We start from the raw sequence: 14,373 nt of genomic DNA on the forward strand, positions 1-14,373 counted from the left end.
TCCAGGGAAGGAACCCCTGCCCCCTGCACTGGAATCGCCAGGAAAATCCTGGGTCATGTTCTCAGTATCACACTTAAGAATTCCTTGCCTGTCCTAAGGATTTGAATTTTTTCCATTGTGTTTTCCAATGGAAAATTTATAGTTTTAGGTTTTTTAAAAATATTTATTTGTTTATATTTAGCTGTACCAGGCCCTAGTTGCAGCACGTGGGATCTCTAGTTGTGGCATGTGGGATCCAGCTCCCTGACCAGGGATTGAACCCCGGGCCCCCTGCATTGAGATCTCTGAGTCCTAGCCACTGGACCGCCAGGGAAGTCCCTAGTTTTAGGTTTTACATCTAGGTCTCTGACGCATTTGGGGTTAATTTTGGTGTAAGGTGTAAGGGCTTCCTAGGTGGTGCTAGTGGTAAAAAAAATCTGCCTGCCAATGCAGGAGATGCAAGAGGCGTGGGTTCGATCCCTGGGTCGGAAAGATCCCCTGGAGAAAGGCATGGCAACCCACTGCAGTCTTCTTGCCTGGGAAATCGCATGGACAGAGGAGCCTGGCGGGCTCCATGGAGTCGCAAAGAGTGGGGCACGACTGAGTAACTCAGCACGCATGCACGCCTCCTTCGTTTGGATGTTTAATTATTCCAACACCTGGAACACTGGTTTTTGTTGAAAAGTCTATTTTTTTCCCCCCCACTGAATTGCCTTTTGCACCTTTGCTGAAAATCAGTTGATCATAGGGACACAAAATTTGTACTTCTGCTTTTTTCCTCTCAACGTAAGTGCTACAAGCAGTGTCCTCCTGGGAATAAAATATTAAGGTGGCCCACAGTAGGCAGAGCCTGGTACAGAAATGTGACTTTGTTCTTGAAAATGTCCCCCACTATGTCCTCAGGGTCACCTTTGTCATCACTCATTCCCTCTGTCTCCTTGCTTAGAGATTCTTTATTTCCCCCATGAAAGCCCCGCGTGTGTTACATCTTCGTTTTCCAGCAGTTTTGTGGACTGGCCACTAACTTCTCTCCAGATAAGCTTGTTGGCTATTGAGATCTTCGGTTCTACTTTGTTCTTCTGGATTAGAACAAGCCCATATTAAAAAAAAAAAAAAAAATTTTTTTTAATTTATCTTTGCCTGTGCTGGGTCTTCATTGCTGTGTGCGGGCTTTCTGTAGTTGGAGCGAGCAGGAGGCTGCTCTCTAGTTTCTAGTTGCGGTGTGCAGGTTTCTCATTGCGGTCATTTCTCTTGTGACTTCCAGGCTCTAGAGCGTGGTTTTCAGTAGTCGGGATGCACAGGCATGTGGGATCCCCCTAGACCAGGGATGGAACCTGTGTCCCCTGCATTGGTAGGTGAATTCTTAACCACTTAACCACCAGGGAAGTCCCAAGCCCACATTTTTAGAATAGGTTTCCCAACGGTCCTTCAACAGATAAAGCCAGCAGGACTTTTGGCTACAGGCTAATTGTAGAGTGAGTTAGATTGAGAGAACCACAGAGCATCAGAACTAAAAAGACTCAGAGCCAGGGGCCAGGGGCCGGAGGGACGAGGTGATTCACCCAAGGTCCTCCAAGGTCAGATGGCAAATCGGTGGCCAAGCGGAGGTGAGAATAATGGCAGGTGCCAGCTTTCTCAGGCTTACACCCTGCTTCTAGTTTTTGCATATTGGAAATCTGGTCATTTCATTTTAAGTTTAAATATACTAAGTAAATCAAATCATGTGAAAAGAGAAACCGGAAAAGAATGGTTCCCGTCAGCTTGGGGAAGTGAATCCTTCTGTGACTTCATCATCATTTACCCAAAGCAGACTATTAAAAGTTCCTTTGGACTTCCCCTGCCTCCTCGGAGGGAGTAAACACCTCCTTGACCTTGACCAAATGGAGCTGGTATTTATCAGCTGTCTAAACTGACGATCGTTGTCATCAGAGGAGAAAGAATCTCTCACTGCCCGCTGCCCAAGTGGGCTGGTTGGCCATGCCATTCGGAAGAGGCCTGAGAACCAGGAGGTGACTTGCGGTGGCTCTCTGGCAAGGCTCTTTTCTCTGGGCTGCGGTTTCTCCATCTATAAAGATTAAGAGGTTGGGAACTTCCCTGGTGGTGCAGGGGTTGAGAATCCGCCCGCCCATGCGGGGGGACGTGGGTTCAGTCCCTGGGCCAGGGAGATTCCACACGCTGCAGGGCGACTAAGCCCACGGTCTGCAACAGGAGACGCCGCCCAGTGAGAGGCCTGCGTACCGCAGCCGAAGAGTAGCCCCCACTCACCGCAATGAGGGGAAGTCCCTGCAGCAGTGAAGACCCAGAGAGGCCATAAATAAAGAAATAATTTTTTTTTAAAGATTCATCTCTTATTTAAGGGAAAAAAAAGGTGAAGGGCTTGGATGACAGGGTGTTCCAAGCCTTGCTGCCTCCGCTGTCTCTCCACAGGTCTAAAATCATCTGCATAACTTCAGCTGACACAAACATTATCTGGGATGCTTAGTAAAAATGCAGATTACCCTCTCCTTCAGGACATTTTGGGCTTCCCTGGTGGCTCAGCTGGTGAAGAGCCCACCTGCAATGTGGGAGACCAGGGTTCGATCCCTGGGTTGGGAAGATCCCCTGGAGAAGGGAAAGGCTCCCCACTCCAGTATTCTGGCCTGGAGAATTCCATGAACCATATAGTCCACGGGGTTGAGAAGAGTCGGACACGACCGAGCAACCTTCACTTCAGGACATTTGTTCTAATCAAGCAGATCTGCCACGTGGTCTGAGCATTTTGATCGGTGGCCCTCATTTGGAGAGAGACGGACTTGGGGATCTACTACTTAGCTGATCATCCTAAGTAGCCCTTGTTTTTTCCTCCTTTCTGATGACTCAGAATGAGAGGAAGGGACTCTCACCCATCATTTATTTTCCCCCATTACATATTTTTTGAGGGCGTGCATGGCCAGAGCGGAGGATATAGCAATGAACAAATCAGAATTTCCTCCTTCTTGGAGCTGACTTTTTCACTTGGTGATATATATCCAAGGTTCTCCCATATCTTGACAGCTCTTTTCCTGTTAGAGCTGAATAACAGTCCACTGGATGTCTGGATGTATCACACAGCTTATTTATCCATTCATCTGTTGAAGGACATCTTGTCTGCACCCATGTTTTAGCAAATATCAATAAAGCTGCTATAATTAAGTGTGTGTAGGTTTTTGTGTGGACTTGAGTTTCCATTATCTGTTTACTTATGCATTTATTTTTTAAGCTGGACTCTAAGTTTGAGAAAATCAACTGTTGGAAGATTCTGGAAGAAGTTCTGACAGGCTTCAGAGGCCAAAGATAGAGACAACTCTAATCCAGTTCCCCTTTTCATCCTTTCAGATTCACTCAGCAAATGATTAAAACACCAGTAAATGAACCAAGAGAAAAAAAAAAAAAGAGGAGTCACTGTCCAGTAACTTTCAAGAGCTGATTTCTTATGCATTTCAACTTTCTTCTTTTACTCTTCTCAGTAGAGCCAAAGGGCAAGGAGCTATGTGTGCGTGTTCAGTCGTGTCTGATTATTTGTGACCCTATGGACTGTCGCTCATCAGGCTCCTCTGTCCATGGGATTTTCCAGGCAAGAATGCTGAAGTGGGTTGCCATTTCCTCCTCCAGGGGATCTTCCCGACCCAGGGATCAAGCCTGCGTCTCCTCCATTGCAGGAAGGTTCTTTACTGCTGAGCCATCGGGGAAGCCCAGCAAGAAGCTACAGGGAGTGTCAATGTCAGTCTGAAGAGAAAGGTGTCCAAGTTTGCTGGAGGGTTTTCCAGGCTTCCAGCTGCCTGGTTCTCAGCATCTGGTGCTCTGTAACCAGATCTTCCACCTTTGTGTTTGACAGCCTTCACCTGTCACCCACTTCCGAGCTTCACTGAGAAGGTGCTTCCTGTCTGTGCGGAGCTGGTCTTCACTCACCCCCACACACACACAGGAGGAGGCGGTGGATGCAGCTCTATCATGAAGGCAGGGCTGGCGGGCCCTATGCTGACCACAGACACATCTCCTTCCTCTACAGCATCTCATCACAGCAGACTGAGGGGGTGACTGCTTCTGGGAATCTCAAATCTGAATGTAAAGTTGACAAGAAAAAGATGAACAACCCCATAAACAAATTAGGCTGGAGATTTCAACAGACATTTCACAAAGAAAGATACAAATAGGTAGCAAGCAATCAAAGAAGCACTCAACATCATTAGTCAAAGCAAGTGCAAATTAAAACCATGAAGAGATACCACCACCCAACCAGCAGAATGGCTAAAATTAAAAAGACTGATAAGCAGAATTGTGGAGCAACTGTGGAATTCTCAGGCACTGCCAGTAGGAGTGTAAAATGGTACAAACACACGAAGATGGGCCCGGAAGTTTCTTATCAAACCGAACACCTTGTACCTATGACCCAACAATTTTACTTCTGGGTGTTTATTCAAGAAAAAAATGAAAACATGGTTACCATAAAATTTGCATAAAAATGTTCATTGCACCCAAAACTGTAAATAGTTTAGATGTCCATCAATAGAGCACCATACCGTGCAGTGTATCTGTGCATGTGTGAAGTCGCTTCAGTCGTGTCCGACTCTTTGCGACCCCATGGACGGTAGCCCTCCAGGCTCCTCTGTCCAGGGAATTCTCCAGGCAAGAATGCTGGAGTGGGTTGCCGTTTCCTCCTCCTAGGCATCTTCCCGACCCAGAGATCCAACCGGAATCTCTTATGTCTCCTGCAGTGGCAGCCAGGTTCTTTACCACTAGCGCCACCTGGGAAGCCCAGTATATCTACACAATGGACTATTATTTGGTGACAAAAAGGAAAGACCTCTGCAAATACACCATGACATGGATTCTCAAAAACGCCCATGTCTTTTGCTGTGTTACATCCTGTTCTAGTCCTCCAGTCCTCTGAGGGTAGAGTTAGGTCACCAGGTGCTAGGAGGGTAAGAAGGTGAAGTGGTAAGATGGAAGCCACAGTAGCGACCAGAACAGTGTCTCCATGTCCTTGCCATTACTTATTATTGTCTGCTTCTCTGATGCCACGTGCTTGGGCATATGCAATCTCCCCTTCTTCCTCCCAGCGTCTCTCTGAAGCCCTTCTTGACCCGTCTAAGTCTGTGGTCCCTCTCATCTCCTTGCCCCATCTCCTGTCCTGGGATAGATCATTGTTCAGTATCCTCCGCAGGTCTGGAGCGGAGGTCGGTGTTTGATAACTTTCTTATTCTGTCTCTGTCTCCAGTGCTTGGCACAGGTCCATGTTCAAAATGCTCAGTAGATGCTGTGAGAGCAGCAAGGGAAGAAATGAGACTCGGCCGGGCTCCGAGTGGAATGACTTCCCCTTTCCACGACTGCCTCCACCCCCGGAAGGTATTTATAGATAGGTGATTTGGGCGTGGAGGAGGATTAGACGTGTGGGAGAGTCAAACAGAGAAAGACTGTGGGGGCATCTTTGGATGCCTTTCTTTGGCTCACTTTGGGGGGAGAGACACCAGCTTCTGAGGTACCTTAAATTCTGGAGAAAAACAGATGTCAGGAAGTGTGGAGACTGGCCACTTGGTAGACAGTCCTGAACAACAGGATACAGGGTAATATTCAGAGGCTGGGAAAGTGACAGGGCTCCACGATAATTGTGCTTTAAATTCATCAAAGACCAGTGGCTTGAATTCACCAAAGTCCTGTCCAGGTCTGGTCGGGCAGCTGTCTGCACAAATTTCCCAGAGGCACGGACTCTTCTCAGTTCACCATGCCACGCTTCTAGGGTGTGGGCCTCACTGTCTGACCCAGGCCAGCAGGTGGAATTCCAGCAAGAGGATGGAGGATGGATGGAAGGAGAAAGGGGTCCTGGGGAGTATGCTGGGAGCTGCCAGGGGAGACCTATGTGGACCCTATTGGTCAGAACGTAGCCACATGGCCACACCTAAATGCTAGAGTGGCGGGGACAAATGGTGCTCACTCTGCATAACCGGGTATCGGCTAAAAATCTAGCATTCCTCTTGGGTAGAAGCAAGAGGGGAAAACGGCTTATAGACAGCCTCTCTGCCACTGATGGACAGATGAAGAGAAACAGGTATTGAGACTGCTGGCATTGTGCATGGTATTTCATATATGAGTCACTTCTCCCCAAAACCTTAGGAGCAGACACTGTGTGCCCTGCCTTCCTACTGGTGAGGAAGCAAGCTCAGAGGCGTTGGGTAAGTCACCCAAAGTTACACAACTAGTAGAGTCTGAAGCTATGACTACAAACTTTGTCCCGGATTGCACGTTGAATGAAAGTCACTGTCGTGTCCGACTCTTTGCGACCCCATGGACTATACAGTCCATGGAATTCTCCAGGCCAGAATACCAGAGTGGGTAGCCTATCCCTTCTCCAGGGGATCTTCTGGACCCAGGAATCAACCGGGGTCTCCTGCATTGCAGGCGGATTCTTTACCAACTGAGTTACTAGGGAAGCCCGGACTGAACGTTGGCGTCCCCCCAAATCATATGCTGAAGCCCTAATCCCCAAGGCGAGGGTGTTAGGAGGTGGGGCCTTTGGGCTGGAATCAGATGTAGATGAGGTCGTGAGGGTGGGGTTCTCACGGTGAATTAGCATCTTGATTTCCAGAGCCTGTCTGTCTGGGTCTCACTGTCTCTGTCCCCTTGTGGGAGTCTCCATAAAGAACCGAGTCTGTGGGCACCAGGGTCTTGGGCTCCCTGGTCTCTGGCATTTTGTTACAGCAGCCAGAGCTGACTGAGACAGGCTTCAGAGCTTTTCACTTGCTTTCTCCTGCCTCAGGAGTCTCAGAGCAGAGGGTGGAAGGAGAAGGATGTTCAACCACCTTTTTCTCCTGTTGAGACCAGCTCCTCAGCCCAGGAAAAGAAGCAAGGGTTGGGAGGGAAAACAGTAACTTATAAAATAAGCATTTGGGGACTTCCCTGGTGGTTCAGTGGGTAAAGAATCTGCCTGCTAATACAGAGGTCACAGGTTCGATCCCTGGTCCGGGAGGATTCCACATGCCGTGGAACAGGTAAGCCTGTGCACCACAACCACTCGCCCTAGAGTCCGCAAGCTAAAACTACGGGAGACTCTGCACCCAGAACCTGTGCTCTGAAATAACAGAAGCCGCCGCAATGAAGAGTAGCGCCTGCTCTCCACAATTAGAGAAAGCCCACATGCAGCAATGAAGACCAATAAATACATTAAAGAATATATAAAGATCCCTCATTGGGTAACTCAGATCCTGTGTGCCACACAGCACGGCCAAAAATAAAACATAAAATAAAATATTCATTTGTCTTCTCATTTTTAACTCTTAGGGTGAGGGGTGAACATGGCATGCAGGAGGGCAGTATTTTTGCTGGTCTGGTCCTCGCCAGAGCTGGAACAGGGTGACTGTTCACAAGAGGGCTGAGATTCTAAGGGCTCCAGCAAGACCCTCTGCGCGTCTGTTCCCGTGCATCCCAGCAAAGGGGGAGGATGGGCCGGGGCAGGGCTCCTTAGGCACCAGAACCCTGGCGGAGCTTTGCAAAGATTATTTTTGCTTCTCTCCACATGGCTAATACCCACTTTCCTTCTCCCATGAGGTTCCAGAACCAGCTATTACAGTCAGTGATCTTTCTTTATATTTTTTAATTTTTAAACTTTTATTGTGGTAAGGACACTTGGCACGAGAGCTCCCCTCTTAGACTTTTATGTGCTTCGCACGTTATTGGACAGCGTTTTACAGCAGAGTGCTAGGACTTCTTCATGTTGGTGACCTGAAACTTTCTGCCCATTGACCAATAACTCCCCATTTCCCCCTTCCCCAGCCCCTGGTGACCACCATGCCATTCTCTGATTCTATGAATGTGACTACTTTAGATACCTGTATAAGTGGAATTGAGGGTTTGGGTTTTTTTTGTTGTTGTTTTCAGTTGTGCTGGGTCTTCACTGCCGTATGCAGGCTTCTCTAGCTGTGGCACATGGGCTTAGTTGCCCTGTGGTATATGGGATCTTAGTTCTCCAACCAGGGATTGAACCCATGTCCCCTGCATTGGAACATGGATTCTTGATCACTGGACCATCAGGAAAGTGCCATCCATTCATCTGTTGGCAGACATTTGGGCTTTTCTACATCTTGGCTATTGTGAACAATGTTGCAATAAACATCGGAATGCTAATATCCCTTTGAGACCTAGATTTCAGTTATTTGGAATAACCTGAAAGTGGGAGGGCTGGATCATCTGATTGTTCTATTTTTAATTTTTTTGACACACTGTCTTATTTTATTCAAATACCAGTCTGCTCCATGTGGTCCTGGAACACTCAAACAAGAAAGCAGATATAGTCACATGTTAAAGACTGGTCTTCAAACATCACAGTTGATGATGCCACTACTGCCCAGGATCTTGCCAACATAAAACCACATGCACAGCTCAGTGGCCACCAAGCCGTTCAACTGAGCTTCCTAAACTGTGAGCTGTTTGCAGTTACCAGTTTGAGCAATATGGACAGTTTGTTCCAAGCTCTGCTTAGCTGTAGGGACCTCAGCAGGAGTTGGAGGAACCTGCTCAACTGTTTCAAAATATGGCCAGTTGGGGCTTTAAGTCACAGCAGCGTCGACCAATGGCAGGGCTTCTCGGCAAGATTATGGACAAACGGGGTCATGGTTCTAGAAAGCAGAGCCCATTGGCCTGAATGGCTGGCTGAATTTTACTTGCCCGGGAGGCTATTTTTAATTTCTTGAGGAACCTATATGCTACTTTCCATAGCGGCTGCACCAATTTACGTTCCCACCAACAGTGTACAAGTTTCCTTTTCTCTGCCTTCTCATCAATACTTGTTTTTCGCCATTTTTTTTTTTTTTTTTAGTAGCCATCCTGACAGATGTGACATTTTGTCCCGAGAAACATAAACGCTCCCGTGGGTTAGTTTACTCGGGTTCCCAAAGTGTTTATGGTCAGGAAGTGTTTACAAAAGGACTTATATTCTTTATTCAGAACAAAATATTTTGAATTATGTTCACACAAGATGTTTGAGCAGATTTAAACAAATTTCATTATAGGAGTCGTAAAGCATCTCATCTAAGAGAGCACCTTCAGCTCTTTTTTATGTTTTTTTTTTAACATTTATTTATTTATTTGACTGTGCCGAGTCTTAGCTGCAGCACATGGGATCTTCCATCTTCATTTCAGCACGTGGTATCTTTAATTGTGGCTTTCAGGCTCTTACTTGTGGCATGTGGAATCTAGTTCCCCGACCAGGGATCAAACCCAGTCCCCCTACACTGGGAACGCAGAGTCTTAGCCACTGCACCACCAGGGAAGCGAAGTGAAGTGAAAGTTGCTCAGTCGTGTCTGACTCTTTGCGACCCCATGGACTATACAGTGCATGGAGTTCTCCAGGCCAGAATACTGAAGTGGGTAGCCATTCCCTCCTCCAGGGGATCTTCCCAACCCAGGGATCAAACTCAGGTCTCCTGCACTGCAGGCGGATTCTTCACCAGCTGAGTCACAAGAGAAGCCCGGATGACCAGGGAAGTCCCCGCCAACTTTAGCCTCAGTATTTGCTCCCTAAACTAATTTTGTCTGCTTGGTTTTGGTGCAGGGGGCTCTGGAAGCAGTGGAAAAGCCTTCTTGGAGCTTGCCTGCTCGAGGGGTTTAAATGGGAGATTTAAACACAGCGTTGTGTGTGAGATCAACTGCCAAACAACTTCAGTTCAGTTCACTTCAGTCGCTCAGTCGTGTCCAACTCTTTGCAACCTCATGGACTGCAGCATCCCAGGCCTCCCTGTCCATCACCAGCTCCTGGAGTTTACTCAAACTCATGTCCATTGAGTCAGTGATGCCATCCAACCATCTCATCCTCTGTCATCCCCTTCTCCTCCCACCTTTGATCTTTCCCAGCATCAGGGTCTTTTCCAATGAGTCAGTTCTTCACATCAGGTGGCCAAAGTATTGGAGTTTCAGCTTCAGCATCAGTCCTTCCAAAGAATATTCGTGACTAATTTCCTTTAGGATGGAAACTTCAAACTATCCAATAATTCAGTAGGGAAATGAGATCAACATTTGTCTAGAGAAATCGATACCTTCCCATATGTAGACAAACACACCAGTGAGATGAAAGGATGGAAAAGATGGCTGATTTAAAGTATCAGTAAGGGAAATGTTGTGAAGTAATTAGCCTCCAACTAATTAAAAAAAAAATAAAATAAAGTATCAGTAAGGGACTTCCCCAGTGGCCCAGTGGCTCAGACTCTGCGCTCCCAATGCAAAGGGCCTGGGTTCCATCCCTGGTCAGGGAACTAGATTCCACAGGCCACAACTGAAAGATCCTGTGAGCCACACCTAAGACCCTGCGCAGTCCGAGAAACATATAAATATTAAAAAAAGAAAAAGAGAGAGCCTTTCCTGTGCTCTCTCCTGCTTCCTCATCTTTAAAAAAAAAAAAAAAAAATCAGTAAAACACTGGGAGCTCCCTGCTGGCCTAGTGGATAGGATTTGCTCTCATTGCAGAGGCCCGAGTTCCATCCCTGGTCAGGGAACTAATGAGCTCCTGCAAGCCATGCAATGCAGCCAAAATAAAAACAAATAAGTTTAAAAAACAAGACAGTAAAAAAATAAAATGGGCTTTTCAGGTGGCGCTAGTGGTAAAGAGCCTACGTACCAATGCAGGAGACATAAGAAACGCAGGTTCCATCCCTGGGTCAGGAAGATCCCCTGGAGGAGGGCATGGCAACCCACTCCAGTATCCCGGCCTGGAGAATCCTGTGGACAGAGGAGCCTGGGGGCTACAGTCCATAGGGTTGCACAGAGTCGGACACGACTAAAGCGACTTAGTACATGCAAAAAAAAAAAATCCACAAAACAGATGAAATATTAATATCTGGGAATAAACAGGACAAGAAATGTACAAAACCTCCAGGAGGAGAGCTTTGAAACTTTCCCAGGGGACATGAAACTGCAGAGACATGCTGTGTCCTTGGACAGGAAGGCTCAACGTCATAAACATGTCAGTTCTTCCGAAGGCAGCTTATAAATCTAACAGGATCCAAATAAAACCACCCAGAGGCATCTTTTTTTTCTGGAACTAGACAAGCTGACTCTAAAGTTTATGTTAAAAACGTAAACAAGCAAGAAGAGCTGGGACAAGGCGAGCAGGGAGAGTGATGGGGGAGGAACAACCCCATCAGGGGTGCTAACCTCTGGGGAGCCTCAGGAAGCAGCCCCCCGCGCCTCGCAAGGGCTGAGCAACCAGACCCTGTCACACGGAAACTCAGCACAAAACAGCCTAACTCTGCTGAAGGCTGTGGGGCAGCCTGGATGGGAGGGGAGTTTGGGGGAAAATGGATACATGTACATGTAATCCTGAGTCCCTTTGCTCTTCACCTAGAAGGATCACAGCATTGTTAATTGGCTATACCCCGATACAAAATAAGTTTTTGGCTTTTTTAAAATGCATTCTCTCAAATCTGAGAGCTGACAATGGCTCTTTTAATAAATGCTATCTGAGCAACGGGGTAGCTATCTGGCAACAGAGATGGATCCAAGCTCTCACTGATCACAGCCTTCACATGGATCAAAGACTTATTAAATATTAAAAAAATTAAAATAGTGGATGAATTCCTTGGCCCTCAGTAAGAACAAGAGTTGTGGGTGGGCACAGAGCTGAGCAGGAGTGGGCAGGACCCTGAATGAATTGCCAGGTGCGGGAGCCAGCACTGAGTAACACACTTCACCGCGTGCAATCCTCACTTTCCATCGACTTGTTTCTTGACCTGAGGCTTAGAAAGGTAACTTGTTTAAGGTTACCGACCTGGTTACTCACTCCCCAGACACAGGAGGTGACCTGTCCGAGGCCACCCCAGCATCTGGGTTCCTCACTGTGGCACCACTGCTCCCGGCTGTAGACAAGAGCCCCGGGAAGCAGGGCCCGGGGCTTGGAGGCGGCGGGTGGGGTGGTGTCACAGGACGGGTCAAGGGGCACGCCTGTGTGTGTGAGGTTCTGAGCCGGTGCTGGGGCCGGCGTTCACTGGACGCCGGTCAGGAAAGGTTCTCAGAGGGTGCGGGTGTGTAGGCTTGGGGGTAAGCAGACAAGCAGAGAGGAGAGACCTTGGCTTCAGATCAGACAGAAAGGTGGATGTTGGCAAAGTCAGGCGTGCTCAGAAGGGGCTCAGTGGGCCAAAGGGCTGGAGGACTGGACCAGGCTGACTGTAAAAGGCTTTGAACACCAAGGCCATCATCAGTACCAGTCCCATCACACTTCCCGGTTACCTTTACCACAGGACCGCCAGAAGTCCCCCATCACGCTTTAATGGTCTGTAAGGCATCTACAGACACGATCCCTCAGGGCAGTCTGGTGACAGAGCTTGTTTTTAAGCAGATGAATGAAGGGATCCGAGGTGAAAGGCTCTGCCCAAGGCCACACAGCCTGGAACAAAGCCCTGGGTCTCGTAACTCCGGGCTCTGACCTCTCAGCCCACGGGTGGGTCAGGAGGCTGCACTTTGTCCTCTCAGCACCCTGGCAGCCGGGGAAGGTCTTTCGGCAGAAGGGAAAAGGTGTGCTGGGCAGTCTGGGGACCATCGGGATGGGCTGGGAAAGAGAAAGGATGGGGGCCGGGGGGCCTGGGGGCGGATGGCCCTGGGGGCCAGCTCCTGGAAGCAGGCCGGCCTGCCTCCTGCCTCTCTGGCCGACGCCTCCTCTCCTTTGCTGCTTCCTCATCCAGGCCTCAGGGCTTGGCTTTCCTCAGGAGAGCAGGTGTGATCTCGCCCAGGGCGGGCACTCCAGGGCCACCTCCACACCTCTGACCCAGATCCATCTCCCAAGCGAGAAGGGAACACGTTCTCTGCTCCAGACGTCTGGCCACAGGCACCTCACATGCAACTGTCTACCCGGCCTCCCCACTGCACCCCTGCTCCGTCGAACGACAGCAACCTCAGCCCCTGCTGCTCAAGGATCCCCATGGTCACCCCTACCTCTCCTCTTCCTCGACCCCTCAACCCGCCCTCCCACATGTGGCTCAGACCAACCAGCTTCTGCTGGCTACCCCCGCGGCCCCTCCCGCTCACCAGGACCACTGCTCACCAAGGGGTCTCCTCCGTGGTCCCCGTTCTTCACTGTTCCAGCCCAAAGGTACTGTCTGCGCCTCTGCCTCAAGTCCTTCAGAGTCTGTCCTCGTCCACCCTGACACATCAATGTTCATAGCGGCATCGTTCAGGACAGCTAGACAGTGGACACAGCCCGTACGCCCATCATTGTTGCTGTTGACTCGCTAAGCTGTGCTTCACTCTTTGCGACCCCACGGACTGTAGCCCCGCCAGGCTTCTCTGTCCATGGGATTTCCCTGGCAAGAATACCGGAGTGGGTTGGCATTCCCTTTTCCAGGCGATCTTCCCGACCCAGGGATCAGACCCTCCTCTCCTGTACAGCGGGTGAATTCTTTACCACTGAGCCCCGTGAGAAGCCACGCCATCATTGTAAGAATGGATAAGAGACGTGGTGTCTCCACACCAGAGTGTGTTAATGGCTGTAAGGAATGACGTCCTGATACAAGTCACCCCAGGGATGAGCCCTGGAAACACGACGCTGAGTGAAAGCAGCCCGCCACAAAAGACCAGATATTATATGATGTCACTTATGTAAAATGTCTACAATAGGTAAATTCACAGAGACAGAAGGCAGATTAGCGGTTGCCAGGGCCTGGAGGTGTTGGGGGGAAATGGCAAGGAACTCATGGTAAGACACATGGTTTCTTTGGGGGATGATGAAAAAGCTCTGCAGTGGATTGCATCATCTGTGACTACTACACTGCTGAATGGTCTACTTTATTAAAGGGTTCCCTGGCCCCCGCCCCGTTTTAATTTTGGGGGAGGTCAGTTCCCCCACTGGGGACCAAACCCCCAGCCCCTGCACTGGAAGCCCCCGAATGGTCTACATTAAGTGGGTGACTTGTGGGACTTCCCCAGCAGTCCACTGGTTAGGACTCCAAGCTTCCATGTCAGGGGGCGTGGGTTGGATCCCTGGTCTGGGAACTAAGACCCCACAATCTGCATGGTATGGCCAAATAAATAAATAGGTGACTTCCACATAGTGAACTGAATCTCGGGAAAGCTATCCTTGGAAACACAAAAATCCCCAAACCCCAACCTTCCGGAGCTGCCCACTTCCAGCTCCTTCTAGAGCTCTGCTTCATCAGGCCTCACCTGGGGATTTGGGTGGAGGGAGGGGTCTGTAACTCCCCAGCCCTAGTCTAAGAAGCCCCCAAAGGAACACACGTAAACTCTGTGCTATTCTGTAACAACAGGGCTTAGGGCGAACCTGGAGAGTTTGCCTGTCAATTCAGGTTCGCTGGTTCACTTGTTTGGGAAAGCAAGACGTCCTACTTGAAGGTCAGTTCTCAGAGGGATCAGTGTTGAGGAAAGGCAGACACGGGTCCATGC

At 49.0% G+C, this 14,373-nt stretch overlaps 1 pseudogene; it reads right to left on the minus strand.

Annotated features, from left to right (window-relative positions):
- Positions 1–8,303: 8,303 nt before the first annotated feature.
- On the minus strand, positions 8,304–8,602 carry LOC136150291 (ATP synthase subunit g, mitochondrial pseudogene; annotated as a pseudogene).
- Between the last annotated feature and the right edge of the window lie 5,771 nt (positions 8,603–14,373).

This window comes from Muntiacus reevesi, chromosome 18, assembly GCF_963930625.1.
Source record: "Muntiacus reevesi chromosome 18, mMunRee1.1, whole genome shotgun sequence".
In the NCBI taxonomy this organism is placed as follows: domain Eukaryota; kingdom Metazoa; phylum Chordata; class Mammalia; order Artiodactyla; family Cervidae; genus Muntiacus; species Muntiacus reevesi.